Genomic DNA, 27298 nt, shown 5'->3' on the forward strand with positions numbered 1-27298 from the left:
AGAGCATTTTTACAACATTATACATAGGTGCTGAATACATAAAAAGCGACTGTTCAGCGACAGACAAGTCGCATCGGCTGAAAGTAGGCCAGAATGTCAGTCCATGTTGGAGCAGGTTTAGATACAGTCTAAAGCATAGATCTCAAAGTCTGTGCACAGAATTTAGCAAGGGCCTCGCACCTTCTGATGCATCAGGTAGGTGCACAATAGCATAGCCTAACCCTCTGTACTTTGGTCTATATTGATGCGGGACATAGACAGCCAGCTGATGACCAATCCATTAGTGCAATGGATGGCTGGAAGCATTTGTCTTTGCCTTTGCAATACCACAGAAGCAATGCATGGTCAATGTACAGCAATGACACACCTGTGTGAACAGCCAGGAGACCCCCCCCCCCATGTTATGTTACATAGTTACATAGTTAGTACGGTCGAAAAAAGACATATGTCCATCAAGTTCAACCAGGGAATTAAGGGGTAGGGGTGTGGCGCGATATTGGGGAAGGGATGAGATTTTATATTTCTTCATAAGCATTAATCTTATTTTGTCAATTAGGAACATTCAGCACCCACCCGCTATCAAGGCAGCTGCCTATCATGTCATGCCCTACCTGCACAGGTGTGCTGGCTACTCAAATGATCCAATTAAGGAGGCCATTTAGTCAGCAGCAGCAGAAGTCCTGTGCCTGGACGCTCCAACAGGGGCCAGACACAAGCAGAAGCAGAAGCAGCAGAAGCAGCAGCAGCACCACCTTTTGTTTTTTGGCTGCAGCAGCAGCAAGGCCCACAGGGCTGGCTAGCTGGCTAGCCAGCAAGCAGGTAGCAATGAAAGTAGGAATCTTTCTTTTTAACCCTGTAAGGGGGTGGTGCACTGTACCCGAAGATACTGCCATATCGGGTCAATGCATAGGGCGACGGAAGCAAGCTTCGAAATCGGCCCCCGTTCTCAAAAATCCATTTAATATATGGTCCCCAGATAGGGGACGTATCAGATATTAAACTGATAAGAACAGATACTACACTTGATCTTAGCCAAAAGGCCGAGAAGCGATAACCGTGAAAGGGGCGGGCCCAACAAGGTCCCCTTCATGGGCACTATCACTGCTTGCTGTCAGGGAGGCTGCCAGACAATTTTCCATGCACACTCTGGGCTGGGGGGCAGTCAACCACCAGAACACACAGCAGAACCTAAACCCATACCATTATTGCTAAGCAGCAAGACAGGGGCCCATTGCACTCCCACGGGGCCTTTTTAAATGCAATCCATAACCCGGATTTGCCAGGAACCCTTCTTACTCCTCCTACTTGCATGTGACACTGGGCTTAGGATCTGCATAGGAAACACACACACAAGCACACACCTACCTTTGTTGCCTGCAGATGCCTCCTTGGCTGTCCCCAAACGGTATCAAACCAACACCCACGGGAAGCTGTAAGCATAGAGGACATGCCTGCACCCCATTGGACTTACCTGTGTGGGTTAAATCCGGGTTATTTGACAACCTATGGCGGTGATGGTTCTGCTCAGGCAGAGCAGTGCTGATGCTCCTCATAAAGCTGTCGCTGCTGTGAAGGTTCTAGGTGACATCACAAATCCCTATGGTTACATACACAACAAAGCTGGGTTGTTGTTGTTTACACTCTGCAAGGCCTGTGGAAGTGAGTGACATCATAGCACTGTAGTTCTGAGGGTTCAAGATGGATGCAACAATCTCCTGTTGCTTCTATGAAGGCCGTAATAGACGACATCACCAAACAGCTCCATAGTCACATACACAGCAAAGGAGAGATGTTGTTTACACCTAGTGATGTCAGTGGTATTGAGTGACATCACAGCACAGTGCTAAGGCTCCTGGGCCTGGACACAGCAGCGGCTGCAATATCTCAACGGAGAATACGTTTATATCTATGTGTGTGTGTGCGCATATATATATATATATATATATATATATATATATATATATATATTTCTCCGCCGAAATCACTTTTAAACCCATTTCCACCTTTTTTTCCCTTCTCTTCCTCTTACTTTTTTTTCACGTTTTTTTACGTTTTTCTCCTTTTCGCCTCTTTTCTGGGCGTATTAGTCTTCTTTTTCTTCTTTTTTTTCGTCTAATGCATACCCCATCAGTGCAGCAATGCTTATTCAATACCGCCAGCAGATGGAGACACTGGGGGATAATTTTCTAAGGATTTATACTGATTTTTCCTGTCTGAATTTGTCGCACAGAAAGTTGCAGGCCAAATATGTGTGACATTTCTGCGACTTTAGCTTCTAGAGCATTTTTACAACATTATACATAGGTGCTGAATACATAAAAAGCGACTGTTCAGCGACAGACAAGTCGCATCGGCTGAAAGTAGGCCAGAATGTCAGTCCATGTTGGAGCAGGTTTAGATACAGTCTAAAGCATAGATCTCAAAGTCTGTGCACAGAATTTAGCAACTCGCACCTTCTGATGCATCAGGTAGGTGCACAATAGCATAGCCTAACCCTCTGTACTTTGGTCTATATTGATGCGGGACATAGACAGCCAGCTGATGACCAATCCATTAGTGCAATGGATGGCTGGAAGCATTTGTCTTTGCCTTTGCAATACCACAGAAGCAATGCATGGTCAATGTACAGCAATGACACACCTGTGTGAACAGCCAGGAGACCCCCCCCCCCCCCATGTTATGTTACATAGTTACATAGTTAGTACGGTCGAAAAAAGACATATGTCCATCAAGTTCAACCAGGGAATTAAGGGGTAGGGGTGTGGCGCGATATTGGGGAAGGGATGAGATTTTATATTTCTTCATAAGCATTAATCTTATTTTGTCAATTAGGAACATTCAGCACCCACCCGCTATCAAGGCAGCTGCCTATCATGTCATGCCCTACCTGCACAGGTGTGCTGGCTACTCAAATGATCCAATTAAGGAGGCCATTTAGTCAGCAGCAGCAGAAGTCCTGTGCCTGGACGCTCCAACAGGGGCCAGACACAAGCAGAAGCAGAAGCAGCAGAAGCAGCAGCAGCACCACCTTTTGTTTTTTGGCTGCAGCAGCAGCAAGGCCCACAGGGCTGGCTAGCTGGCTAGCCAGCAAGCAGGTAGCAATGAAAGTAGGAATCTTTCTTTTTAACCCTGTAAGGGGGTGGTGCACTGTACCCGAAGATACTGCCATATCGGGTCAATGCATAGGGCGACGGAAGCAAGCTTCGAAATCGGCCCCCGTTCTCAAAAATCCATTTAATATATGGTCCCCAGATAGGGGACGTATCAGATATTAAACTGATAAGAACAGATACTACACTTGATCTTAGCCAAAAGGCCGAGAAGCGATAACCGTGAAAGGGGCGGGCCCAACAAGGTCCCCTTCATGGGCACTATCACTGCTTGCTGTCAGGGAGGCTGCCAGACAATTTTCCATGCACACTCTGGGCTGGGGGGCAGTCAACCACCAGTACACACAGCAGAACCTAAACCCATACCATTATTGCTAAGCAGCAAGACAGGGGCCCATTGCACTCCCACGGGGCCTTTTTAAATGCAATCCATAACCCGGATTTGCCAGGAACCCTTCTTACTCCTCCTACTTGCATGTGACACTGGGCTTAGGATCTGCATAGGAAACACACACACAAGCACACACCTACCTTTGTTGCCTGCAGATGCCTCCTTGGCTGTCCCCAAACGGTATCAAACCAACACCCACGGGAAGCTGTAAGCATAGAGGACATGCCTGCACCCCATTGGACTTACCTGTGTGGGTTAAATCCGGGTTATTTGACAACCTATGGCGGTGATGGTTCTGCTCAGGCAGAGCAGTGCTGATGCTCCTCATAAAGCTGTCGCTGCTGTGAAGGTTCTAGGTGACATCACAAATCCCTATGGTTACATACACAACAAAGCTGGGTTGTTGTTGTTTACACTCTGCAAGGCCTGTGGAAGTGAGTGACATCATAGCACTGTAGTTCTGAGGGTTCTAGATGGATGCAACAATCTCCTGTTGCTTCTATGAAGGCCATAATAGACGACATCACCAAACAGCTCCATAGTCACATACACAGCAAAGGAGAGATGTTGTTTACACCTAGTGATGTCAGTGGTATTGAGTGACATCACAGCACAGTGCTAAGGCTCCTGGGCCTGGACACAGCAGCGGCTGCAATATCTCAACGGAGAATACGTTTATATATATGTGTGTGTGTGCGCGTATATATATATATATATATATATATATATATATATATATATTTCTCCGCCGAAATCACTTTTAAACCCATTTCCACCTTTTTTTCCCTTCTCTTCCTCTTACTTTTTTTTCACGTTTTTTTACGTTTTTCTCCTTTTCGCCTCTTTTCTGGGCGTATTATTCTTCTTTTTCTTCTTTTTTTTCGTCTAATGCATACCCCATCAGTGCAGCAATGCTTATTCAATACCGCCAGCAGATGGAGACACTGGGGGATAATTTTCTAAGGATTTATACTGATTTTTCCTGTCTGAATTTGTCGCACAGAAAGTTGCAGGCCAAATATGTGTGACATTTCTGCGACTTTAGCTTCTAGAGCATTTTTACAACATTATACATAGGTGCTGAATACATAAAAAGCGACTGTTCAGCGACAGACAAGTCGCATCGGCTGAAAGTAGGCCAGAATGTCAGTCCATGTTGGAGCAGGTTTAGATACAGTCTAAAGCATAGATCTCAAAGTCTGTGCACAGAATTTAGCAAGGGCCTCGCACCTTCTGATGCATCAGGTAGGTGCACAATAGCATAGCCTAACCCTCTGTACTTTGGTCTATATTGATGCGGGACATAGACAGCCAGCTGATGACCAATCCATTAGTGCAATGGATGGCTGGAAGCATTTGTCTTTGCCTTTGCAATACCACAGAAGCAATGCATGGTCAATGTACAGCAATGACACACCTGTGTGAACAGCCAGGAGACCCCCCCCCCCCCCATGTTATGTTACATAGTTACATAGTTAGTACGGTCGAAAAAAGACATATGTCCATCAAGTTCAACCAGGGAATTAAGTGGTAGGGGTGTGGCGCGATATTGGGGAAGGGATGAGATTTTATATTTCTTCATAAGCATTAATCTTATTTTGTCAATTAGGAACATTCAGCACCCACCCGCTATCAAGGCAGCTGCCTATCATGTCATGCCCTACCTGCACAGGTGTGCTGGCTACTCAAATGATCCAATTAAGGAGGCCATTTAGTCAGCAGCAGCAGAAGTCCTGTGCCTGGACGCTCCAACAGGGGCCAGACACAAGCAGAAGCAGAAGCAGCAGCAGCACCACCTTTTGTTTTTTGGCTGCAGCAGCAGCAAGGCCCACAGGGCTGGCTAGCTGGCTAGCCAGCAAGCAGGTAGCAATGAAAGTAGGAATCTTTCTTTTTAACCCTGTAAGGGGGTGGTGCACTGTACCCGAAGATACTGCCATATCGGGTCAATGCATAGGGCGACGGAAGCAAGCTTCGAAATCGGCCCCCGTTCTCAAAAATCCATTTAATATATGGTCCCCAGATAGGGGACGTATCAGATATTAAACTGATAAGAACAGATACTACACTTGATCTTAGCCAAAAGGCCGAGAAGCGATAACCGTGAAAGGGGCGGGCCCAACAAGGTCCCCTTCATGGGCACTATCACTGCTTGCTGTCAGGGAGGCTGCCAGACAATTTTCCATGCACACTCTGGGCTGGGGGGCAGTCAACCACCAGTACACACAGCAGAACCTAAACCCATACCATTATTGCTAAGCAGCAAGACAGGGGCCCATTGCACTCCCACGGGGCCTTTTTAAATGCAATCCATAACCCGGATTTGCCAGGAACCCTTCTTACTCCTCCTACTTGCATGTGACACTGGGCTTAGGATCTGCATAGGAAACACACACACAAGCACACACCTACCTTTGTTGCCTGCAGATGCCTCCTTGGCTGTCCCCAAACGGTATCAAACCAACACCCACGGGAAGCTGTAAGCATAGAGGACATGCCTGCACCCCATTGGACTTACCTGTGTGGGTTAAATCCGGGTTATTTGACAACCTATGGCGGTGATGGTTCTGCTCAGGCAGAGCAGTGCTGATGCTCCTCATAAAGCTGTCGCTGCTGTGAAGGTTCTAGGTGACATCACAAATCCCTATGGTTACATACACAACAAAGCTGGGTTGTTGTTGTTTACACTCTGCAAGGCCTCCTGTGGAAGTGAGTGACATCATAGCACTGTAGTTCTGAGGGTTCAAGATGGATGCAACAATCTCCTGTTGCTTCTATGAAGGCCGTAATAGACGACATCACCAAACAGCTCCATAGTCACATACACAGCAAAGGAGAGATGTTGTTTACACCTAGTGATGTCAGTGGTATTGAGTGACATCACAGCACAGTGCTAAGGCTCCTGGGCCTGGACACAGCAGCGGCTGCAATATCTCAACGGAGAATACGTTTATATCTATGTGTGTGTGTGCGCATATATATATATATATATATATATATATATATATATATATTTCTCCGCCGAAATCACTTTTAAACCCATTTCCACCTTTTTTTCCCTTCTCTTCCTCTTACTTTTTTTTGACGTTTTTTTACGTTTTTCTCCTTTTCGCCTCTTTTCTGGGCGTATTATTCTTCTTTTTCTTCTTTTTTTTCGTCTAATGCATACCCCATCAGTGCAGCAATGCTTATTCAATACCGCCAGCAGATGGAGACACTGGGGGATAATTTTCTAAGGATTTATACTGATTTTTCCTGTCTGAATTTGTCGCACAGAAAGTTGCAGGCCAAATATGTGTGACATTTCTGCGACTTTAGCTTCTAGAGCATTTTTACAACATTATACATAGGTGCTGAATACATAAAAAGCGACTGTTCAGCGACAGACAAGTCGCATCGGCTGAAAGTAGGCCAGAATGTCAGTCCATGTTGGAGCAGGTTTAGATACAGTCTAAAGCATAGATCTCAAAGTCTGTGCACAGAATTTAGCAAGGGCCTCGCACCTTCTGATGCATCAGGTAGGTGCACAATAGCATAGCCTAACCCTCTGTACTTTGGTCTATATTGATGCGGGACATAGACAGCCAGCTGATGACCAATCCATTAGTGCAATGGATGGCTGGAAGCATTTGTCTTTGCCTTTGCAATACCACAGAAGCAATGCATGGTCAATGTACAGCAATGACACACCTGTGTGAACAGCCAGGAGACCCCCCCCCCATGTTATGTTACATAGTTACATAGTTAGTACGGTCGAAAAAAGACATATGTCCATCAAGTTCAACCAGGGAATTAAGGGGTAGGGGTGTGGCGCGATATTGGGGAAGGGATGAGATTTTATATTTCTTCATAAGCATTAATCTTATTTTGTCAATTAGGAACATTCAGCACCCACCCGCTATCAAGGCAGCTGCCTATCATGTCATGCCCTACCTGCACAGGTGTGCTGGCTACTCAAATGATCCAATTAAGGAGGCCATTTAGTCAGCAGCAGCAGAAGTCCTGTGCCTGGACGCTCCAACAGGGGCCAGACACAAGCAGAAGCAGAAGCAGCAGAAGCAGCAGCAGCACCACCTTTTGTTTTTTGGCTGCAGCAGCAGCAAGGCCCACAGGGCTGGCTAGCTGGCTAGCCAGCAAGCAGGTAGCAATGAAAGTAGGAATCTTTCTTTTTAACCCTGTAAGGGGGTGGTGCACTGTACCCGAAGATACTGCCATATCGGGTCAATGCATAGGGCGACGGAAGCAAGCTTCGAAATCGGCCCCCGTTCTCAAAAATCCATTTAATATATGGTCCCCAGATAGGGGACGTATCAGATATTAAACTGATAAGAACAGATACTACACTTGATCTTAGCCAAAAGGCCGAGAAGCGATAACCGTGAAAGGGGCGGGCCCAACAAGGTCCCCTTCATGGGCACTATCACTGCTTGCTGTCAGGGAGGCTGCCAGACAATTTTCCATGCACACTCTGGGCTGGGGGGCAGTCAACCACCAGTACACACAGCAGAACCTAAACCCATACCATTATTGCTAAGCAGCAAGACAGGGGCCCATTGCACTCCCACGGGGCCTTTTTAAATGCAATCCATAACCCGGATTTGCCAGGAACCCTTCTTACTCCTCCTACTTGCATGTGACACTGGGCTTAGGATCTGCATAGGAAACACACACACAAGCACACACCTACCTTTGTTGCCTGCAGATGCCTCCTTGGCTGTCCCCAAACGGTATCAAACCAACACCCACGGGAAGCTGTAAGCATAGAGGACATGCCTGCACCCCATTGGACTTACCTGTGTGGGTTAAATCCGGGTTATTTGACAACCTATGGCGGTGATGGTTCTGCTCAGGCAGAGCAGTGCTGATGCTCCTCATAAAGCTGTCGCTGCTGTGAAGGTTCTAGGTGACATCACAAATCCCTATGGTTACATACACAACAAAGCTGGGTTGTTGTTGTTTACACTCTGCAAGGCCTGTGGAAGTGAGTGACATCATAGCACTGTAGTTCTGAGGGTTCAAGATGGATGCAACAATCTCCTGTTGCTTCTATGAAGGCCGTAATAGACGACATCACCAAACAGCTCCATAGTCACATACACAGCAAAGGAGAGATGTTGTTTACACCTAGTGATGTCAGTGGTATTGAGTGACATCACAGCACAGTGCTAAGGCTCCTGGGCCTGGACACAGCAGCGGCTGCAATATCTCAACGGAGAATACGTTTATATCTATGTGTGTGTGTGCGCATATATATATATATATATATATATATATATATATATATATATATTTCTCCGCCGAAATCACTTTTAAACCCATTTCCACCTTTTTTTCCCTTCTCTTCCTCTTACTTTTTTTTCACGTTTTTTTACGTTTTTCTCCTTTTCGCCTCTTTTCTGGGCGTATTATTCTTCTTTTTCTTCTTTTTTTTCGTCTAATGCATACCCCATCAGTGCAGCAATGCTTATTCAATACCGCCAGCAGATGGAGACACTGGGGGATAATTTTCTAAGGATTTATACTGATTTTTCCTGTCTGAATTTGTCGCACAGAAAGTTGCAGGCCAAATATGTGTGACATTTCTGCGACTTTAGCTTCTAGAGCATTTTTACAACATTATACATAGGTGCTGAATACATAAAAAGCGACTGTTCAGCGACAGACAAGTCGCATCGGCTGAAAGTAGGCCAGAATGTCAGTCCATGTTGGAGCAGGTTTAGATACAGTCTAAAGCATAGATCTCAAAGTCTGTGCACAGAATTTAGCAAGGGCCTCGCACCTTCTGATGCATCAGGTAGGTGCACAATAGCATAGCCTAACCCTCTGTACTTTGGTCTATATTGATGCGGGACATAGACAGCCAGCTGATGACCAATCCATTAGTGCAATGGATGGCTGGAAGCATTTGTCTTTGCCTTTGCAATACCACAGAAGCAATGCATGGTCAATGTACAGCAATGACACACCTGTGTGAACAGCCAGGAGACCCCCCCCCCCATGTTATGTTACATAGTTACATAGTTAGTACGGTCGAAAAAAGACATATGTCCATCAAGTTCAACCAGGGAATTAAGGGGTAGGGGTGTGGCGCGATATTGGGGAAGGGATGAGATTTTATATTTCTTCATAAGCATTAATCTTATTTTGTCAATTAGGAACATTCAGCACCCACCCGCTATCAAGGCAGCTGCCTATCATGTCATGCCCTACCTGCACAGGTGTGCTGGCTACTCAAATGATCCAATTAAGGAGGCCATTTAGTCAGCAGCAGCAGAAGTCCTGTGCCTGGACGCTCCAACAGGGGCCAGACACAAGCAGAAGCAGAAGCAGCAGAAGCAGCAGCAGCACCACCTTTTGTTTTTTGGCTGCAGCAGCAGCAAGGCCCACAGGGCTGGCTAGCTGGCTAGCCAGCAAGCAGGTAGCAATGAAAGTAGGAATCTTTCTTTTTAACCCTGTAAGGGGGTGGTGCACTGTACCCGAAGATACTGCCATATCGGGTCAATGCATAGGGCGACGGAAGCAAGCTTCGAAATCGGCCCCCGTTCTCAAAAATCCATTTAATATATGGTCCCCAGATAGGGGACGTATCAGATATTAAACTGATAAGAACAGATACTACACTTGATCTTAGCCAAAAGGCCGAGAAGCGATAACCGTGAAAGGGGCGGGCCCAACAAGGTCCCCTTCATGGGCACTATCACTGCTTGCTGTCAGGGAGGCTGCCAGACAATTTTCCATGCACACTCTGGGCTGGGGGGCAGTCAACCACCAGTACACACAGCAGAACCTAAACCCATACCATTATTGCTAAGCAGCAAGACAGGGGCCCATTGCACTCCCACGGGGCCTTTTTAAATGCAATCCATAACCCGGATTTGCCAGGAACCCTTCTTACTCCTCCTACTTGCATGTGACACTGGGCTTAGGATCTGCATAGGAAACACACACACAAGCACACACCTACCTTTGTTGCCTGCAGATGCCTCCTTGGCTGTCCCCAAACGGTATCAAACCAACACCCACGGGAAGCTGTAAGCATAGAGGACATGCCTGCACCCCATTGGACTTACCTGTGTGGGTTAAATCCGGGTTATTTGACAACCTATGGCGGTGATGGTTCTGCTCAGGCAGAGCAGTGCTGATGCTCCTCATAAAGCTGTCGCTGCTGTGAAGGTTCTAGGTGACATCACAAATCCCTATGGTTACATACACAACAAAGCTGGGTTGTTGTTGTTTACACTCTGCAAGGCCTGTGGAAGTGAGTGACATCATAGCACTGTAGTTCTGAGGGTTCAAGATGGATGCAACAATCTCCTGTTGCTTCTATGAAGGCCGTAATAGACGACATCACCAAACAGCTCCATAGTCACATACACAGCAAAGGAGAGATGTTGTTTACACCTAGTGATGTCAGTGGTATTGAGTGACATCACAGCACAGTGCTAAGGCTCCTGGGCCTGGACACAGCAGCGGCTGCAATATCTCAACGGAGAATACGTTTATATCTATGTGTGTGTGTGCGCATATATATATATATATATATATATATATATATATATATATTTCTCCGCCGAAATCACTTTTAAACCCATTTCCACCTTTTTTTCCCTTCTCTTCCTCTTACTTTTTTTTCACGTTTTTTTACGTTTTTCTCCTTTTCGCCTCTTTTCTGGGCGTATTATTCTTCTTTTTCTTCTTTTTTTTCGTCTAATGCATACCCCATCAGTGCAGCAATGCTTATTCAATACCGCCAGCAGATGGAGACACTGGGGGATAATTTTCTAAGGATTTATACTGATTTTTCCTGTCTGAATTTGTCGCACAGAAAGTTGCAGGCCAAATATGTGTGACATTTCTGCGACTTTAGCTTCTAGAGCATTTTTACAACATTATACATAGGTGCTGAATACATAAAAAGCGACTGTTCAGCGACAGACAAGTCGCATCGGCTGAAAGTAGGCCAGAATGTCAGTCCATGTTGGAGCAGGTTTAGATACAGTCTAAAGCATAGATCTCAAAGTCTGTGCACAGAATTTAGCAAGGGCCTCGCACCTTCTGATGCATCAGGTAGGTGCACAATAGCATAGCCTAACCCTCTGTACTTTGGTCTATATTGATGCGGGACATAGACAGCCAGCTGATGACCAATCCATTAGTGCAATGGATGGCTGGAAGCATTTGTCTTTGCCTTTGCAATACCACAGAAGCAATGCATGGTCAATGTACAGCAATGACACACCTGTGTGAACAGCCAGGAGACCCCCCCCCCCATGTTATGTTACATAGTTACATAGTTAGTACGGTCGAAAAAAGACATATGTCCATCAAGTTCAACCAGGGAATTAAGGGGTAGGGGTGTGGCGCGATATTGGGGAAGGGATGAGATTTTATATTTCTTCATAAGCATTAATCTTATTTTGTCAATTAGGAACATTCAGCACCCACCCGCTATCAAGGCAGCTGCCTATCATGTCATGCCCTACCTGCACAGGTGTGCTGGCTACTCAAATGATCCAATTAAGGAGGCCATTTAGTCAGCAGCAGCAGAAGTCCTGTGCCTGGACGCTCCAACAGGGGCCAGACACAAGCAGAAGCAGAAGCAGCAGAAGCAGCAGCAGCACCACCTTTTGTTTTTTGGCTGCAGCAGCAGCAAGGCCCACAGGGCTGGCTAGCTGGCTAGCCAGCAAGCAGGTAGCAATGAAAGTAGGAATCTTTCTTTTTAACCCTGTAAGGGGGTGGTGCACTGTACCCGAAGATACTGCCATATCGGGTCAATGCATAGGGCGACGGAAGCAAGCTTCGAAATCGGCCCCCGTTCTCAAAAATCCATTTAATATATGGTCCCCAGATAGGGGACGTATCAGATATTAAACTGATAAGAACAGATACTACACTTGATCTTAGCCAAAAGGCCGAGAAGCGATAACCGTGAAAGGGGCGGGCCCAACAAGGTCCCCTTCATGGGCACTATCACTGCTTGCTGTCAGGGAGGCTGCCAGACAATTTTCCATGCACACTCTGGGCTGGGGGGCAGTCAACCACCAGTACACACAGCAGAACCTAAACCCATACCATTATTGCTAAGCAGCAAGACAGGGGCCCATTGCACTCCCACGGGGCCTTTTTAAATGCAATCCATAACCCGGATTTGCCAGGAACCCTTCTTACTCCTCCTACTTGCATGTGACACTGGGCTTAGGATCTGCATAGGAAACACACACACAAGCACACACCTACCTTTGTTGCCTGCAGATGCCTCCTTGGCTGTCCCCAAACGGTATCAAACCAACACCCACGGGAAGCTGTAAGCATAGAGGACATGCCTGCACCCCATTGGACTTACCTGTGTGGGTTAAATCCGGGTTATTTGACAACCTATGGCGGTGATGGTTCTGCTCAGGCAGAGCAGTGCTGATGCTCCTCATAAAGCTGTCGCTGCTGTGAAGGTTCTAGGTGACATCACAAATCCCTATGGTTACATACACAACAAAGCTGGGTTGTTGTTGTTTACACTCTGCAAGGCCTGTGGAAGTGAGTGACATCATAGCACTGTAGTTCTGAGGGTTCAAGATGGATGCAACAATCTCCTGTTGCTTCTATGAAGGCCGTAATAGACGACATCACCAAACAGCTCCATAGTCACATACACAGCAAAGGAGAGATGTTGTTTACACCTAGTGATGTCAGTGGTATTGAGTGACATCACAGCACAGTGCTAAGGCTCCTGGGCCTGGACACAGCAGCGGCTGCAATATCTCAACGGAGAATACGTTTATATCTATGTGTGTGTGTGCGCATATATATATATATATATATATATATATATATATATATATATATATATATTTCTCCGCCGAAATCACTTTTAAACCCATTTCCACCTTTTTTTCCCTTCTCTTCCTCTTACTTTTTTTTCACGTTTTTTTACGTTTTTCTCCTTTTCGCCTCTTTTCTGGGCGTATTATTCTTCTTTTTCTTCTTTTTTTTCGTCTAATGCATACCCCATCAGTGCAGCAATGCTTATTCAATACCGCCAGCAGATGGAGACACTGGGGGATAATTTTCTAAGGATTTATACTGATTTTTCCTGTCTGAATTTGTCGCACAGAAAGTTGCAGGCCAAATATGTGTGACATTTCTGCGACTTTAGCTTCTAGAGCATTTTTACAACATTATACATAGGTGCTGAATACATAAAAAGCGACTGTTCAGCGACAGACAAGTCGCATCGGCTGAAAGTAGGCCAGAATGTCAGTCCATGTTGGAGCAGGTTTAGATACAGTCTAAAGCATAGATCTCAAAGTCTGTGCACAGAATTTAGCAAGGGCCTCGCACCTTCTGATGCATCAGGTAGGTGCACAATAGCATAGCCTAACCCTCTGTACTTTGGTCTATATTGATGCAGGACATAGACAGCCAGCTGATGACCAATCCATTAGTGCAATGGATGGCTGGAAGCATTTGTCTTTGCCTTTGCAATACCACAGAAGCAATGCATGGTCAATGTACAGCAATGACACACCTGTGTGAACAGCCAGGAGACCCCCCCCCATGTTATGTTACATAGTTACATAGTTAGTACGGTCGAAAAAAGACATATGTCCATCAAGTTCAACCAGGGAATTAAGGTGTAGGGGTGTGGCGCGATATTGGGGAAGGGATGAGATTTTATATTTCTTCATAAGCATTAATCTTATTTTGTCAATTAGGAACATTCAGCACCCACCCGCTATCAAGGCAGCTGCCTATCATGTCATGCCCTACCTGCACAGGTGTGCTGGCTACTCAAATGATCCAATTAAGGAGGCCATTTAGTCAGCAGCAGCAGAAGTCCTGTGCCTGGACGCTCCAACAGGGGCCAGACACAAGCAGAAGCAGAAGCAGCAGAAGCAGCAGCAGCACCACCTTTTGTTTTTTGGCTGCAGCAGCAGCAAGGCCCACAGGGCTGGCTAGCTGGCTAGCCAGCAAGCAGGTAGCAATGAAAGTAGGAATCTTTCTTTTTAACCCTGTAAGGGGGTGGTGCACTGTACCCGAAGATACTGCCATATCGGGTCAATGCATAGGGCGACGGAAGCAAGCTTCGAAATCGGCCCCCGTTCTCAAAAATCCATTTAATATATGGTCCCCAGATAGGGGACGTATCAGATATTAAACTGATAAGAACAGATACTACACTTGATCTTAGCCAAAAGGCCGAGAAGCGATAACCGTGAAAGGGGCGGGCCCAACAAGGTCCCCTTCATGGGCACTATCACTGCTTGCTGTCAGGGAGGCTGCCAGACAATTTTCCATGCACACTCTGGGCTGGGGGGCAGTCAACCACCAGTACACACAGCAGAACCTAAACCCATACCATTATTGCTAAGCAGCAAGACAGGGGCCCATTGCACTCCCACGGGGCCTTTTTAAATGCAATCCATAACCCGGATTTGCCAGGAACCCTTTTTACTCCTCCTACTTGCATGTGACACTGGGCTTAGGATCTGCATAGGAAACACACACACAAGCACACACCTACCTTTGTTGCCTGCAGATGCCTCCTTGGCTGTCCCCAAACGGTATCAAACCAACACCCACGGGAAGCTGTAAGCATAGAGGACATGCCTGCACCCCATTGGACTTACCTGTGTGGGTTAAATCCGGGTTATTTGACAACCTATGGCGGTGATGGTTCTGCTCAGGCAGAGCAGTGCTGATGCTCCTCATAAAGCTGTCGCTGCTGTGAAGGTTCTAGGTGACATCACAAATCCCTATGGTTACATACACAACAAAGCTGGGTTGTTGTTGTTTACACTCTGCAAGGCCTGTGGAAGTGAGTGACATCATAGCACTGTAGTTCTGAGGGTTCAAGATGGATGCAACAATCTCCTGTTGCTTCTATGAAGGCCGTAATAGACGACATCACCAAACAGCTCCATAGTCACATACACAGCAAAGGAGAGATGTTGTTTACACCTAGTGATGTCAGTGGTATTGAGTGACATCACAGCACAGTGCTAAGGCTCCTGGGCCTGGACACAGCAGCGGCTGCAATATCTCAACGGAGAATACGTTTATATCTATGTGTGTGTGTGCGCATATATATATATATATATATATATATATATATATATATTTCTCCGCCGAAATCACTTTTAAACCCATTTCCACCTTTTTTTCCCTTCTCTTCCTCTTACTTTTTTTTCACGTTTTTTTACGTTTTTCTCCTTTTCGCCTCTTTTCTGGGCGTATTATTCTTCTTTTTCTTCTTTTTTTTCGTCTAATGCATACCCCATCAGTGCAGCAATGCTTATTCAATACCGCCAGCAGATGGAGACACTGGGGGATAATTTTCTAAGGATTTATACTGATTTTTCCTGTCTGAATTTGTCGCACAGAAAGTTGCAGGCCAAATATGTGTGACATTTCTGCGACTTTAGCTTCTAGAGCATTTTTACAACATTATACATAGGTGCTGAATACATAAAAAGCGACTGTTCAGCGACAGACAAGTCGCATCGGCTGAAAGTAGGCCAGAATGTCAGTCCATGTTGGAGCAGGTTTAGATACAGTCTAAAGCATAGATCTCAAAGTCTGTGCACAGAATTTAGCAAGGGCCTCGCACCTTCTGATGCATCAGGTAGGTGCACAATAGCATAGCCTAACCCTCTGTACTTTGGTCTATATTGATGCGGGACATAGACAGCCAGCTGATGACCAATCCATTAGTGCAATGGATGGCTGGAAGCATTTGTCTTTGCCTTTGCAATACCACAGAAGCAATGCATGGTCAATGTACAGCAATGACACACCTGTGTGAACAGCCAGGAGACCCCCCCCCCCATGTTATGTTACATAGTTACATAGTTAGTACGGTCGAAAAAAGACATATGTCCATCAAGTTCAACCAGGGAATTAAGGGGTAGGGGTGTGGCGCGATATTGGGGAAGGGATGAGATTTTATATTTCTTCATAAGCATTAATCTTATTTTGTCAATTAGGAACATTCAGCACCCACCCGCTATCAAGGCAGCTGCCTATCATGTCATGCCCTACCTGCACAGGTGTGCTGGCTACTCAAATGATCCAATTAAGGAGGCCATTTAGTCAGCAGCAGCAGAAGTCCTGTGCCTGGACGCTCCAACAGGGGCCAGACACAAGCAGAAGCAGAAGCAGCAGAAGCAGCAGCAGCACCACCTTTTGTTTTTTGGCTGCAGCAGCAGCAAGGCCCACAGGGCTGGCTAGCTGGCTAGCCAGCAAGCAGGTAGCAATGAAAGTAGGAATCTTTCTTTTTAACCCTGTAAGGGGGTGGTGCACTGTACCCGAAGATACTGCCATATCGGGTCAATGCATAGGGTGACGGAAGCAAGCTTCGAAATCGGCCCCCGTTCTCAAAAATCCATTTAATATATGGTCCCCAGATAGGGGACGTATCAGATATTAAACTGATAAGAACAGATACTACACTTGATCTTAGCCAAAAGGCCGAGAAGCGATAACCGTGAAAGGGGCGGGCCCAACAAGGTCCCCTTCATGGGCACTATCACTGCTTGCTGTCAGGGAGGCTGCCAGACAATTTTCCATGCACACTCTGGGCTGGGGGGCAGTCAACCACCAGTACACACAGCAGAACCTAAACCCATACCATTATTGCTAAGCAGCAAGACAGGGGCCCATTGCACTCCCACGGGGCCTTTTTAAATGCAATCCATAACCCGGATTTGCCAGGAACCCTTCTTACTCCTCCTACTTGCATGTGACACTGGGCTTAGGATCTGCATAGGAAACACACACACAAGCACACACCTACCTTTGTTGCCTGCAGATGCCTCCTTGGCTGTCCCCAAACGGTATCAAACCAACACCCACGGGAAGCTGTAAGCATAGAGGACATGCCTGCACCCCATTGGACTTACCTGTGTGGGTTAAATCCGGGTTATTTGACAACCTATGGCGGTGATGGTTCTGCTCAGGCAGAGCAGTGCTGATGCTCCTCATAAAGCTGTCGCTGCTGTGAAGGTTCTAGGTGACATCACAAATCCCTATGGTTACATACACAACAAAGCTGGGTTGTTGTTGTTTACACTCTGCAAGGCCTGTGGAAGTGAGTGACATCATAGCACTGTAGTTCTGAGGGTTCAAGATGGATGCAACAATCTCCTGTTGCTTCTATGAAGGCCGTAATAGACGACATCACCAAACAGCTCCATAGTCACATACACAGCAAAGGAGAGATGTTGTTTACACCTAGTGATGTCAGTGGTATTGAGTGACATCACAGCACAGTGCTAAGGCTCCTGGGCCTGGACACAGCAGCGGCTGCAATATCTCAACGGAGAATACGTTTATATCTATGTGTGTGTGTGCGCATATATATATATATATATATATATATATATATATATATATATATATATTTCTCCGCCGAAATCACTTTTAAACCCATTTCCACCTTTTTTTCCCTTCTCTTCCTCTTACTTTTTTTTCACGTTTTTTTACGTTTTTCTCCTTTTCGCCTCTTTTCTGGGCGTATTATTCTTCTTTTTCTTCTTTTTTTTCGTCTAATGCATACCCCATCAGTGCAGCAATGCTTATTCAATACCGCCAGCAGATGGAGACACTGGGGGATAATTTTCTAAGGATTTATACTGATTTTTCCTGTCTGAATTTGTCGCACAGAAAGTTGCAGGCCAAATATGTGTGACATTTCTGCGACTTTAGCTTCTAGAGCATTTTTACAACATTATACATAGGTGCTGAATACATAAAAAGCGACTGTTCAGCGACAGACAAGTCGCATCGGCTGAAAGTAGGCCAGAATGTCAGTCCATGTTGGAGCAGGTTTAGATACAGTCTAAAGCATAGATCTCAAAGTCTGTGCACAGAATTTAGCAAGGGCCTCGCACCTTCTGATGCATCAGGTAGGTGCACAATAGCATAGCCTAACCCTCTGTACTTTGGTCTATATTGATGCGGGACATAGACAGCCAGCTGATGACCAATCCATTAGTGCAATGGATGGCTGGAAGCATTTGTCTTTGCCTTTGCAATACCACAGAAGCAATGCATGGTCAATGTACAGCAATGACACACCTGTGTGAACAGCCAGGAGACCCCCCCCCCCATGTTATGTTACATAGTTACATAGTTAGTACGGTCGAAAAAAGACATATGTCCATCAAGTTCAACCAGGGAATTAAGGGGTAGGGGTGTGGCGCGATATTGGGGAAGGGATGAGATTTTATATTTCTTCATAAGCATTAATCTTATTTTGTCAATTAGGAACATTCAGCACCCACCCGCTATCAAGGCAGCTGCCTATCATGTCATGCCCTACCTGCACAGGTGTGCTGGCTACTCAAATGATCCAATTAAGGAGGCCATTTAGTCAGCAGCAGCAGAAGTCCTGTGCCTGGACGCTCCAACAGGGGCCAGACACAAGCAGAAGCAGAAGCAGCAGAAGCAGCAGCAGCACCACCTTTTGTTTTTTGGCTGCAGCAGCAGCAAGGCCCACAGGGCTGGCTAGCTGGCTAGCCAGCAAGCAGGTAGCAATGAAAGTAGGAATCTTTCTTTTTAACCCTGTAAGGGGGTGGTGCACTGTACCCGAAGATACTGCCATATCGGGTCAATGCATAGGGCGACGGAAGCAAGCTTCGAAATCGGCCCCCGTTCTCAAAAATCCATTTAATATATGGTCCCCAGATAGGGGACGTATCAGATATTAAACTGATAAGAACAGATACTACACTTGATCTTAGCCAAAAGGCCGAGAAGCGATAACCGTGAAAGGGGCGGGCCCAACAAGGTCCCCTTCATGGGCACTATCACTGCTTGCTGTCAGGGAGGCTGCCAGACAATTTTCCATGCACACTCTGGGCTGGGGGGCAGTCAACCACCAGTACACACAGCAGAACCTAAACCCATACCATTATTGCTAAGCAGCAAGACAGGGGCCCATTGCACTCCCACGGGGCCTTTTTAAATGCAATCCATAACCCGGATTTGCCAGGAACCCTTCTTACTCCTCCTACTTGCATGTGACACTGGGCTTAGGATCTGCATAGGAAACACACACACAAGCACACACCTACCTTTGTTGCCTGCAGATGCCTCCTTGGCTGTCCCCAAACGGTATCAAACCAACACCCACGGGAAGCTGTAAGCATAGAGGACATGCCTGCACCCCATTGGACTTACCTGTGTGGGTTAAATCCGGGTTATTTGACAACCTATGGCGGTGATGGTTCTGCTCAGGCAGAGCAGTGCTGATGCTCCTCATAAAGCTGTCGCTGCTGTGAAGGTTCTAGGTGACATCACAAATCCCTATGGTTACATACACAACAAAGCTGGGTTGTTGTTGTTTACACTCTGCAAGGCCTGTGGAAGTGAGTGACATCATAGCACTGTAGTTCTGAGGGTTCTAGATGGATGCAACAATCTCCTGTTGCTTCTATGAAGGCCATAATAGACGACATCACCAAACAGCTCCATAGTCACATACACAGCAAAGGAGAGATGTTGTTTACACCTAGTGATGTCAGTGGTATTGAGTGACATCACAGCACAGTGCTAAGGCTCCTGGGCCTGGACACAGCAGCGGCTGCAATATCTCAACGGAGAATACGTTTATATCTATGTGTGTGTGTGCGCATATATATATATATATATATATATATATATATATATATATATATATATTTCTCCGCCGAAATCACTTTTAAACCCATTTCCACCTTTTTTTCCCTTCTCTTCCTCTTACTTTTTTTTCACGTTTTTTTACGTTTTTCTCCTTTTCGCCTCTTTTCTGGGCGTATTATTCTTCTTTTTCTTCTTTTTTTTCGTCTAATGCATACCCCATCAGTGCAGCAATGCTTATTCAATACCGCCAGCAGATGGAGACACTGGGGGATAATTTTCTAAGGATTTATACTGATTTTTCCTGTCTGAATTTGTCGCACAGAAAGTTGCAGGCCAAATATGTGTGACATTTCTGCGACTTTAGCTTCTAGAGCATTTTTACAACATTATACATAGGTGCTGAATACATAAAAAGCGACTGTTCAGCGACAGACAAGTCGCATCGGCTGAAAGTAGGCCAGAATGTCAGTCCATGTTGGAGCAGGTTTAGATACAGTCTAAAGCATAGATCTCAAAGTCTGTGCACAGAATTTAGCAAGGGCCTCGCACCTTCTGATGCATCAGGTAGGTGCACAATAGCATAGCCTAACCCTCTGTACTTTGGTCTATATTGATGCGGGACATAGACAGCCAGCTGATGACCAATCCATTAGTGCAATGGATGGCTGGAAGCATTTGTCTTTGCCTTTGCAATACCACAGAAGCAATGCATGGTCAATGTACAGCAATGACACACCTGTGTGAACAGCCAGGAGACCCCCCCCCCATGTTATGTTACATAGTTACATAGTTAGTACGGTCGAAAAAAGACATATGTCCATCAAGTTCAACCAGGGAATTAAGGGGTAGGGGTGTGGCGCGATATTGGGGAAGGGATGAGATTTTATATTTCTTCATAAGCATTAATCTTATTTTGTCAATTAGGAACATTCAGCACCCACCCGCTATCAAGGCAGCTGCCTATCATGTCATGCCCTACCTGCACAGGTGTGCTGGCTACTCAAATGATCCAATTAAGGAGGCCATTTAGTCAGCAGCAGCAGAAGTCCTGTGCCTGGACGCTCCAACAGGGGCCAGACACAAGCAGAAGCAGAAGCAGCAGAAGCAGCAGCAGCACCACCTTTTGTTTTTTGGCTGCAGCAGCAGCAAGGCCCACAGGGCTAGCTGGCTAGCCAGCAAGCAGGTAGCAATGAAAGTAGGAATCTTTCTTTTTAACCCTGTAAGGGGGTGGTGCACTGTACCCGAAGATACTGCCATATCGGGTCAATGCATAGGGCGACGGAAGCAAGCTTCGAAATCGGCCCCCGTTCTCAAAAATCCATTTAATATATGGTCCCCAGATAGGGGACGTATCAGATATTAAACTGATAAGAACAGATACTACACTTGATCTTAGCCAAAAGGCCGAGAAGCGATAACCGTGAAAGGGGCGGGCCCAACAAGGTCCCCTTCATGGGCACTATCACTGCTTGCTGTCAGGGAGGCTGCCAGACAATTTTCCATGCACACTCTGGGCTGGGGGGCAGTCAACCACCAGTACACACAGCAGAACCTAAACCCATACCATTATTGCTAAGCAGCAAGACAGGGGCCCATTGCACTCCCACGGGGCCTTTTTAAATGCAATCCATAACCCGGATTTGCCAGGAACCCTTCTTACTCCTCCTACTTGCATGTGACACTGGGCTTAGGATCTGCATAGGAAACACACACACAAGCACACACCTACCTTTGTTGCCTGCAGATGCCTCCTTGGCTGTCCCCAAACGGTATCAAACCAACACCCACGGGAAGCTGTAAGCATAGAGGACATGCCTGCACCCCATTGGACTTACCTGTGTGGGTTAAATCCGGGTTATTTGACAACCTATGGCGGTGATGGTTCTGCTCAGGCAGAGCAGTGCTGATGCTCCTCATAAAGCTGTCGCTGCTGTGAAGGTTCTAGGTGACATCACAAATCCCTATGGTTACATACACAACAAAGCTGGGTTGTTGTTGTTTACACTCTGCAAGGCCTGTGGAAGTGAGTGACATCATAGCACTGTAGTTCTGAGGGTTCAAGATGGATGCAACAATCTCCTGTTGCTTCTATGAAGGCCGTAATAGACGACATCACCAAACAGCTCCATAGTCACATACACAGCAAAGGAGAGATGTTGTTTACACCTAGTGATGTCAGTGGTATTGAGTGACATCACAGCACAGTGCTAAGGCTCCTGGGCCTGGACACAGCAGCGGCTGCAATATCTCAACGGAGAATACGTTTATATCTATGTGTGTGTGTGCGCATATATATATATATATATATATATATATATATATATATATATTTCTCCGCCGAAATCACTTTTAAACCCATTTCCACCTTTTTTTCCCTTCTCTTCCTCTTACTTTTTTTTCACGTTTTTTTACGTTTTTCTCCTTTTCGCCTCTTTTCTGGGCGTATTATTCTTCTTTTTCTTCTTTTTTTTCGTCTAATGCATACCCCATCAGTGCAGCAATGCTTATTCAATACCGCCAGCAGATGGAGACACTGGGGGATAATTTTCTAAGGATTTATACTGATTTTTCCTGTCTGAATTTGTCGCACAGAAAGTTGCAGGCCAAATATGTGTGACATTTCTGCGACTTTAGCTTCTAGAGCATTTTTACAACATTATACATAGGTGCTGAATACATAAAAAGCGACTGTTCAGCGACAGACAAGTCGCATCGGCTGAAAGTAGGCCAGAATGTCAGTCCATGTTGGAGCAGGTTTAGATACAGTCTAAAGCATAGATCTCAAAGTCTGTGCACAGAATTTAGCAAGGGCCTCGCACCTTCTGATGCATCAGGTAGGTGCACAATAGCATAGCCTAACCCTCTGTACTTTGGTCTATATTGATGCGGGACATAGACAGCCAGCTGATGACCAATCCATTAGTGCAATGGATGGCTGGAAGCATTTGTCTTTGCCTTTGCAATACCACAGAAGCAATGCATGGTCAATGTACAGCAATGACACACCTGTGTGAACAGCCAGGAGACCCCCCCCCCCCATGTTATGTTACATAGTTACATAGTTAGTACGGTCGAAAAAAGACATATGTCCATCAAGTTCAACCAGGGAATTAAGGGGTAGGGGTGTGGCGCGATATTGGGGAAGGGATGAGATTTTATATTTCTTCATAAGCATTAATCTTATTTTGTCAATTAGGAACATTCAGCACCCACCCGCTATCAAGGCAGCTGCCTATCATGTCATGCCCTACCTGCACAGGTGTGCTGGCTACTCAAATGATCCAATTAAGGAGGCCATTTAGTCAGCAGCAGCAGAAGTCCTGTGCCTGGACGCTCCAACAGGGGCCAGACACAAGCAGAAGCAGAAGCAGCAGAAGCAGCAGCAGCACCACCTTTTGTTTTTTGGCTGCAGCAGCAGCAAGGCCCACAGGGCTGGCTAGCTGGCTAGCCAGCAAGCAGGTAGCAATGAAAGTAGGAATCTTTCTTTTTAACCCTGTAAGGGGGTGGTGCACTGTACCCGAAGATACTGCCATATCGGGTCAATGCATAGGGCGACGGAAGCAAGCTTCGAAATCGGCCCCCGTTCTCAAAAATCCATTTAATATATGGTCCCCAGATAGGGGACGTATCAGATATTAAACTGATAAGAACAGATACTACACTTGATCTTAGCCAAAAGGCCGAGAAGCGATAACCGTGAAAGGGGCGGGCCCAACAAGGTCCCCTTCATGGGCACTATCACTGCTTGCTGTCAGGGAGGCTGCCAGACAATTTTCCATGCACACTCTGGGCTGGGGGGCAGTCAACCACCAGTACACACAGCAGAACCTAAACCCATACCATTATTGCTAAGCAGCAAGACAGGGGCCCATTGCACTCCCACGGGGCCTTTTTAAATGCAATCCATAACCCGGATTTGCCAGGAACCCTTCTTACTCCTCCTACTTGCATGTGACACTGGGCTTAGGATCTGCATAGGAAACACACACACAAGCACACACCTACCTTTGTTGCCTGCAGATGCCTCCTTGGCTGTCCCCAAACGGTATCAAACCAACACCCACGGGAAGCTGTAAGCATAGAGGACATGCCTGCACCCCATTGGACTTACCTGTGTGGGTTAAATCCGGGTTATTTGACAACCTATGGCGGTGATGGTTCTGCTCAGGCAGAGCAGTGCTGATGCTCCTCATAAAGCTGTCGCTGCTGTGAAGGTTCTAGGTGACATCACAAATCCCTATGGTTACATACACAACAAAGCTGGGTTGTTGTTGTTTACACTCTGCAAGGCCTGTGGAAGTGAGTGACATCATAGCACTGTAGTTCTGAGGGTTCAAGATGGATGCAACAATCTCCTGTTGCTTCTATGAAGGCCGTAATAGACGACATCACCAAACAGCTCCATAGTCACATACACAGCAAAGGAGAGATGTTGTTTACACCTAGTGATGTCAGTGGTATTGAGTGACATCACAGCACAGTGCTAAGGCTCCTGGGCCTGGACACAGCAGCGGCTGCAATATCTCAACGGAGAATACGTTTATATCTATGTGTGTGTGTGCGCATATATATATATATATATATATATATATATATATATATATATATTTCTCCGCCGAAATCACTTTTAAACCCATTTCCACCTTTTTTTCCCTTCTCTTCCTCTTACTTTTTTTTCACGTTTTTTTACGTTTTTCTCCTTTTCGCCTCTTTTCTGGGCGTATTATTCTTCTTTTTCTTCTTTTTTTTCGTCTAATGCATACCCCATCAGTGCAGCAATGCTTATTCAATACCGCCAGCAGATGGAGACACTGGGGGATAATTTTCTAAGGATTTATACTGATTTTTCCTGTCTGAATTTGTCGCACAGAAAGTTGCAGGCCAAATATGTGTGACATTTCTGCGACTTTAGCTTCTAGAGCATTTTTACAACATTATACATAGGTGCTGAATACATAAAAAGCGACTGTTCAGCGACAGACAAGTCGCATCGGCTGAAAGTAGGCCAGAATGTCAGTCCATGTTGGAGCAGGTTTAGATACAGTCTAAAGCATAGATCTCAAAGTCTGTGCACAGAATTTAGCAAGGGCCTCGCACCTTCTGATGCATCAGGTAGGTGCACAATAGCATAGCCTAACCCTCTGTACTTTGGTCTATATTGATGCGGGACATAGACAGCCAGCTGATGACCAATCCATTAGTGCAATGGATGGCTGGAAGCATTTGTCTTTGCCTTTGCAATACCACAGAAGCAATGCATGGTCAATGTACAGCAATGACACACCTGTGTGAACAGCCAGGAGACCCCCCCCCCCATGTTATGTTACATAGTTACATAGTTAGTACGGTCGAAAAAAGACATATGTCCATCAAGTTCAACCAGGGAATTAAGGGGTAGGGGTGTGGCGCGATATTGGGGAAGGGATGAGATTTTATATTTCTTCATAAGCATTAATCTTATTTTGTCAATTAGGAACATTCAGCACCCACCCGCTATCAAGGCAGCTGCCTATCATGTCATGCCCTACCTGCACAGGTGTGCTGGCTACTCAAATGATCCAATTAAGGAGGCCATTTAGTCAGCAGCAGCAGAAGTCCTGTGCCTGGACGCTCCAACAGGGGCCAGACACAAGCAGAAGCAGAAGCAGCAGAAGCAGCAGCAGCACCACCACCTTTTGTTTTTTGGCTGCAGCAGCAGCAAGGCCCACAGGGCTGGCTAGCTGGCTAGCCAGCAAGCAGGTAGCAATGAAAGTAGGAATCTTTCTTTTTAACCCTGTAAGGGGGTGGTGCACTGTACCCGAAGATACTGCCATATCGGGTCAATGCATAGGGCGACGGAAGCAAGCTTCGAAATCGGCCCCCGTTCTCAAAAATCCATTTAATATATGGTCCCCAGATAGGGGACGTATCAGATATTAAACTGATAAGAACAGATACTACACTTGATCTTAGCCAAAAGGCCGAGAAGCGATAACCGTGAAAGGGGCGGGCCCAACAAGGTCCCCTTCATGGGCACTATCACTGCTTGCTGTCAGGGAGGCTGCCAGACAATTTTCCATGCACACTCTGGGCTGGGGGGCAGTCAACCACCAGTACACACAGCAGAACCTAAACCCATACCATTATTGCTAAGCAGCAAGACAGGGGCCCATTGCACTCCCACGGGGCCTTTTTAAATGCAATCCATAACCCGGATTTGCCAGGAACCCTTCTTACTCCTCCTACTTGCATATGACACTGGGCTTAGGATCTGCATAGGAAACACACACACAAGCACACACCTACCTTTGTTGCCTGCAGATGCCTCCTTGGCTGTCCCCAAACGGTATCAAACCAACACCCACGGGAAGCTGTAAGCATAGAGGACATGCCTGCACCCCATTGGACTTACCTGTGTGGGTTAAATCCGGGTTATTTGACAACCTATGGCGGTGATGGTTCTGCTCAGGCAGAGCAGTGCTGATGCTCCTCATAAAGCTGTCGCTGCTGTGAAGGTTCTAGGTGACATCACAAATCCCTATGGTTACATACACAACAAAGCTGGGTTGTTGTTGTTTACACTCTGCAAGGCCTGTGGAAGTGAGTGACATCATAGCACTGTAGTTCTGAGGGTTCAAGATGGATGCAACAATCTCCTGTTGCTTCTATGAAGGCCGTAATAGACGACATCACCAAACAGCTCCATAGTCACATACACAGCAAAGGAGAGATGTTGTTTACACCTAGTGATGTCAGTGGTATTGAGTGACATCACAGCACAGTGCTAAGGCTCCTGGGCCTGGACACAGCAGCGGCTGCAATATCTCAACGGAGAATACGTTTATATCTATGTGTGTGTGTGCGCATATATATATATATATATATATATATATATATATATATATATATATATATATATATATATATTTCTCCGCCGAAATCACTTTTAAACCCATTTCCACCTTTTTTTCCCTTCTCTTCCTCTTACTTTTTTTTCACGTTTTTTTACGTTTTTCTCCTTTTTGCCTCTTTTCTGGGCGTATTATTCTTCTTTTTCTTCTTTTTTTTCGTCTAATGCATACCCCATCAGTGCAGCAATGCTTATTCAATACCGCCAGCAGATGGAGACACTGGGGGATAATTTTCTAAGGATTTATACTGATTTTTCCTGTCTGAATTTGTCGCACAGAAAGTTGCAGGCCAA

The 27298-nt window shown here is 46.0% G+C and overlaps 12 non-coding genes across 12 annotated transcripts; all 12 read right to left on the reverse strand.

The window, feature by feature from the left end:
• Positions 1–861: 861 nt before the first annotated feature.
• Positions 862–1052, reverse strand: LOC130351889 (U2 spliceosomal RNA). Its single transcript, XR_008888418.1, has one exon. It is a non-coding gene; the product is annotated as a U2 spliceosomal RNA (small nuclear RNA).
• Positions 1053–3137: 2085 nt separating this feature from the next.
• Positions 3138–3328, reverse strand: LOC130351838 (U2 spliceosomal RNA). Its single transcript, XR_008888374.1, has one exon. It is a non-coding gene; the product is annotated as a U2 spliceosomal RNA (small nuclear RNA).
• A 2078-nt stretch (positions 3329–5406) lies between these two features.
• LOC130351842 (U2 spliceosomal RNA) lies at positions 5407–5597 on the reverse strand. The gene has a single exon (XR_008888376.1). It is a non-coding gene; the product is annotated as a U2 spliceosomal RNA (small nuclear RNA).
• A 2084-nt stretch (positions 5598–7681) lies between these two features.
• Positions 7682–7872, reverse strand: LOC130351843 (U2 spliceosomal RNA). Its single transcript, XR_008888377.1, has one exon. It is a non-coding gene; the product is annotated as a U2 spliceosomal RNA (small nuclear RNA).
• Positions 7873–9958: 2086 nt separating this feature from the next.
• On the reverse strand, positions 9959–10149 carry LOC130351844 (U2 spliceosomal RNA). Its single transcript, XR_008888378.1, has one exon. It is a non-coding gene; the product is annotated as a U2 spliceosomal RNA (small nuclear RNA).
• Positions 10150–12231: 2082 nt separating this feature from the next.
• Positions 12232–12422, reverse strand: LOC130351845 (U2 spliceosomal RNA). Its single transcript, XR_008888379.1, has one exon. It is a non-coding gene; the product is annotated as a U2 spliceosomal RNA (small nuclear RNA).
• Positions 12423–14512: 2090 nt separating this feature from the next.
• On the reverse strand, positions 14513–14703 carry LOC130351847 (U2 spliceosomal RNA). The gene has a single exon (XR_008888380.1). It is a non-coding gene; the product is annotated as a U2 spliceosomal RNA (small nuclear RNA).
• A 2080-nt stretch (positions 14704–16783) lies between these two features.
• LOC130351892 (U2 spliceosomal RNA) lies at positions 16784–16974 on the reverse strand. Its single transcript, XR_008888420.1, has one exon. It is a non-coding gene; the product is annotated as a U2 spliceosomal RNA (small nuclear RNA).
• A 2090-nt stretch (positions 16975–19064) lies between these two features.
• LOC130351848 (U2 spliceosomal RNA) lies at positions 19065–19255 on the reverse strand. The gene has a single exon (XR_008888381.1). It is a non-coding gene; the product is annotated as a U2 spliceosomal RNA (small nuclear RNA).
• A 2085-nt stretch (positions 19256–21340) lies between these two features.
• LOC130351849 (U2 spliceosomal RNA) lies at positions 21341–21531 on the reverse strand. Its single transcript, XR_008888382.1, has one exon. It is a non-coding gene; the product is annotated as a U2 spliceosomal RNA (small nuclear RNA).
• A 2085-nt stretch (positions 21532–23616) lies between these two features.
• Positions 23617–23807, reverse strand: LOC130351850 (U2 spliceosomal RNA). The gene has a single exon (XR_008888383.1). It is a non-coding gene; the product is annotated as a U2 spliceosomal RNA (small nuclear RNA).
• Positions 23808–25896: 2089 nt separating this feature from the next.
• On the reverse strand, positions 25897–26087 carry LOC130351851 (U2 spliceosomal RNA). The gene has a single exon (XR_008888384.1). It is a non-coding gene; the product is annotated as a U2 spliceosomal RNA (small nuclear RNA).
• Between the last annotated feature and the right edge of the window lie 1211 nt (positions 26088–27298).

Source organism: Hyla sarda, unplaced genomic scaffold, assembly GCF_029499605.1.
Source record: "Hyla sarda isolate aHylSar1 unplaced genomic scaffold, aHylSar1.hap1 scaffold_999, whole genome shotgun sequence".
NCBI classification, from domain to species: domain Eukaryota; kingdom Metazoa; phylum Chordata; class Amphibia; order Anura; family Hylidae; genus Hyla; species Hyla sarda.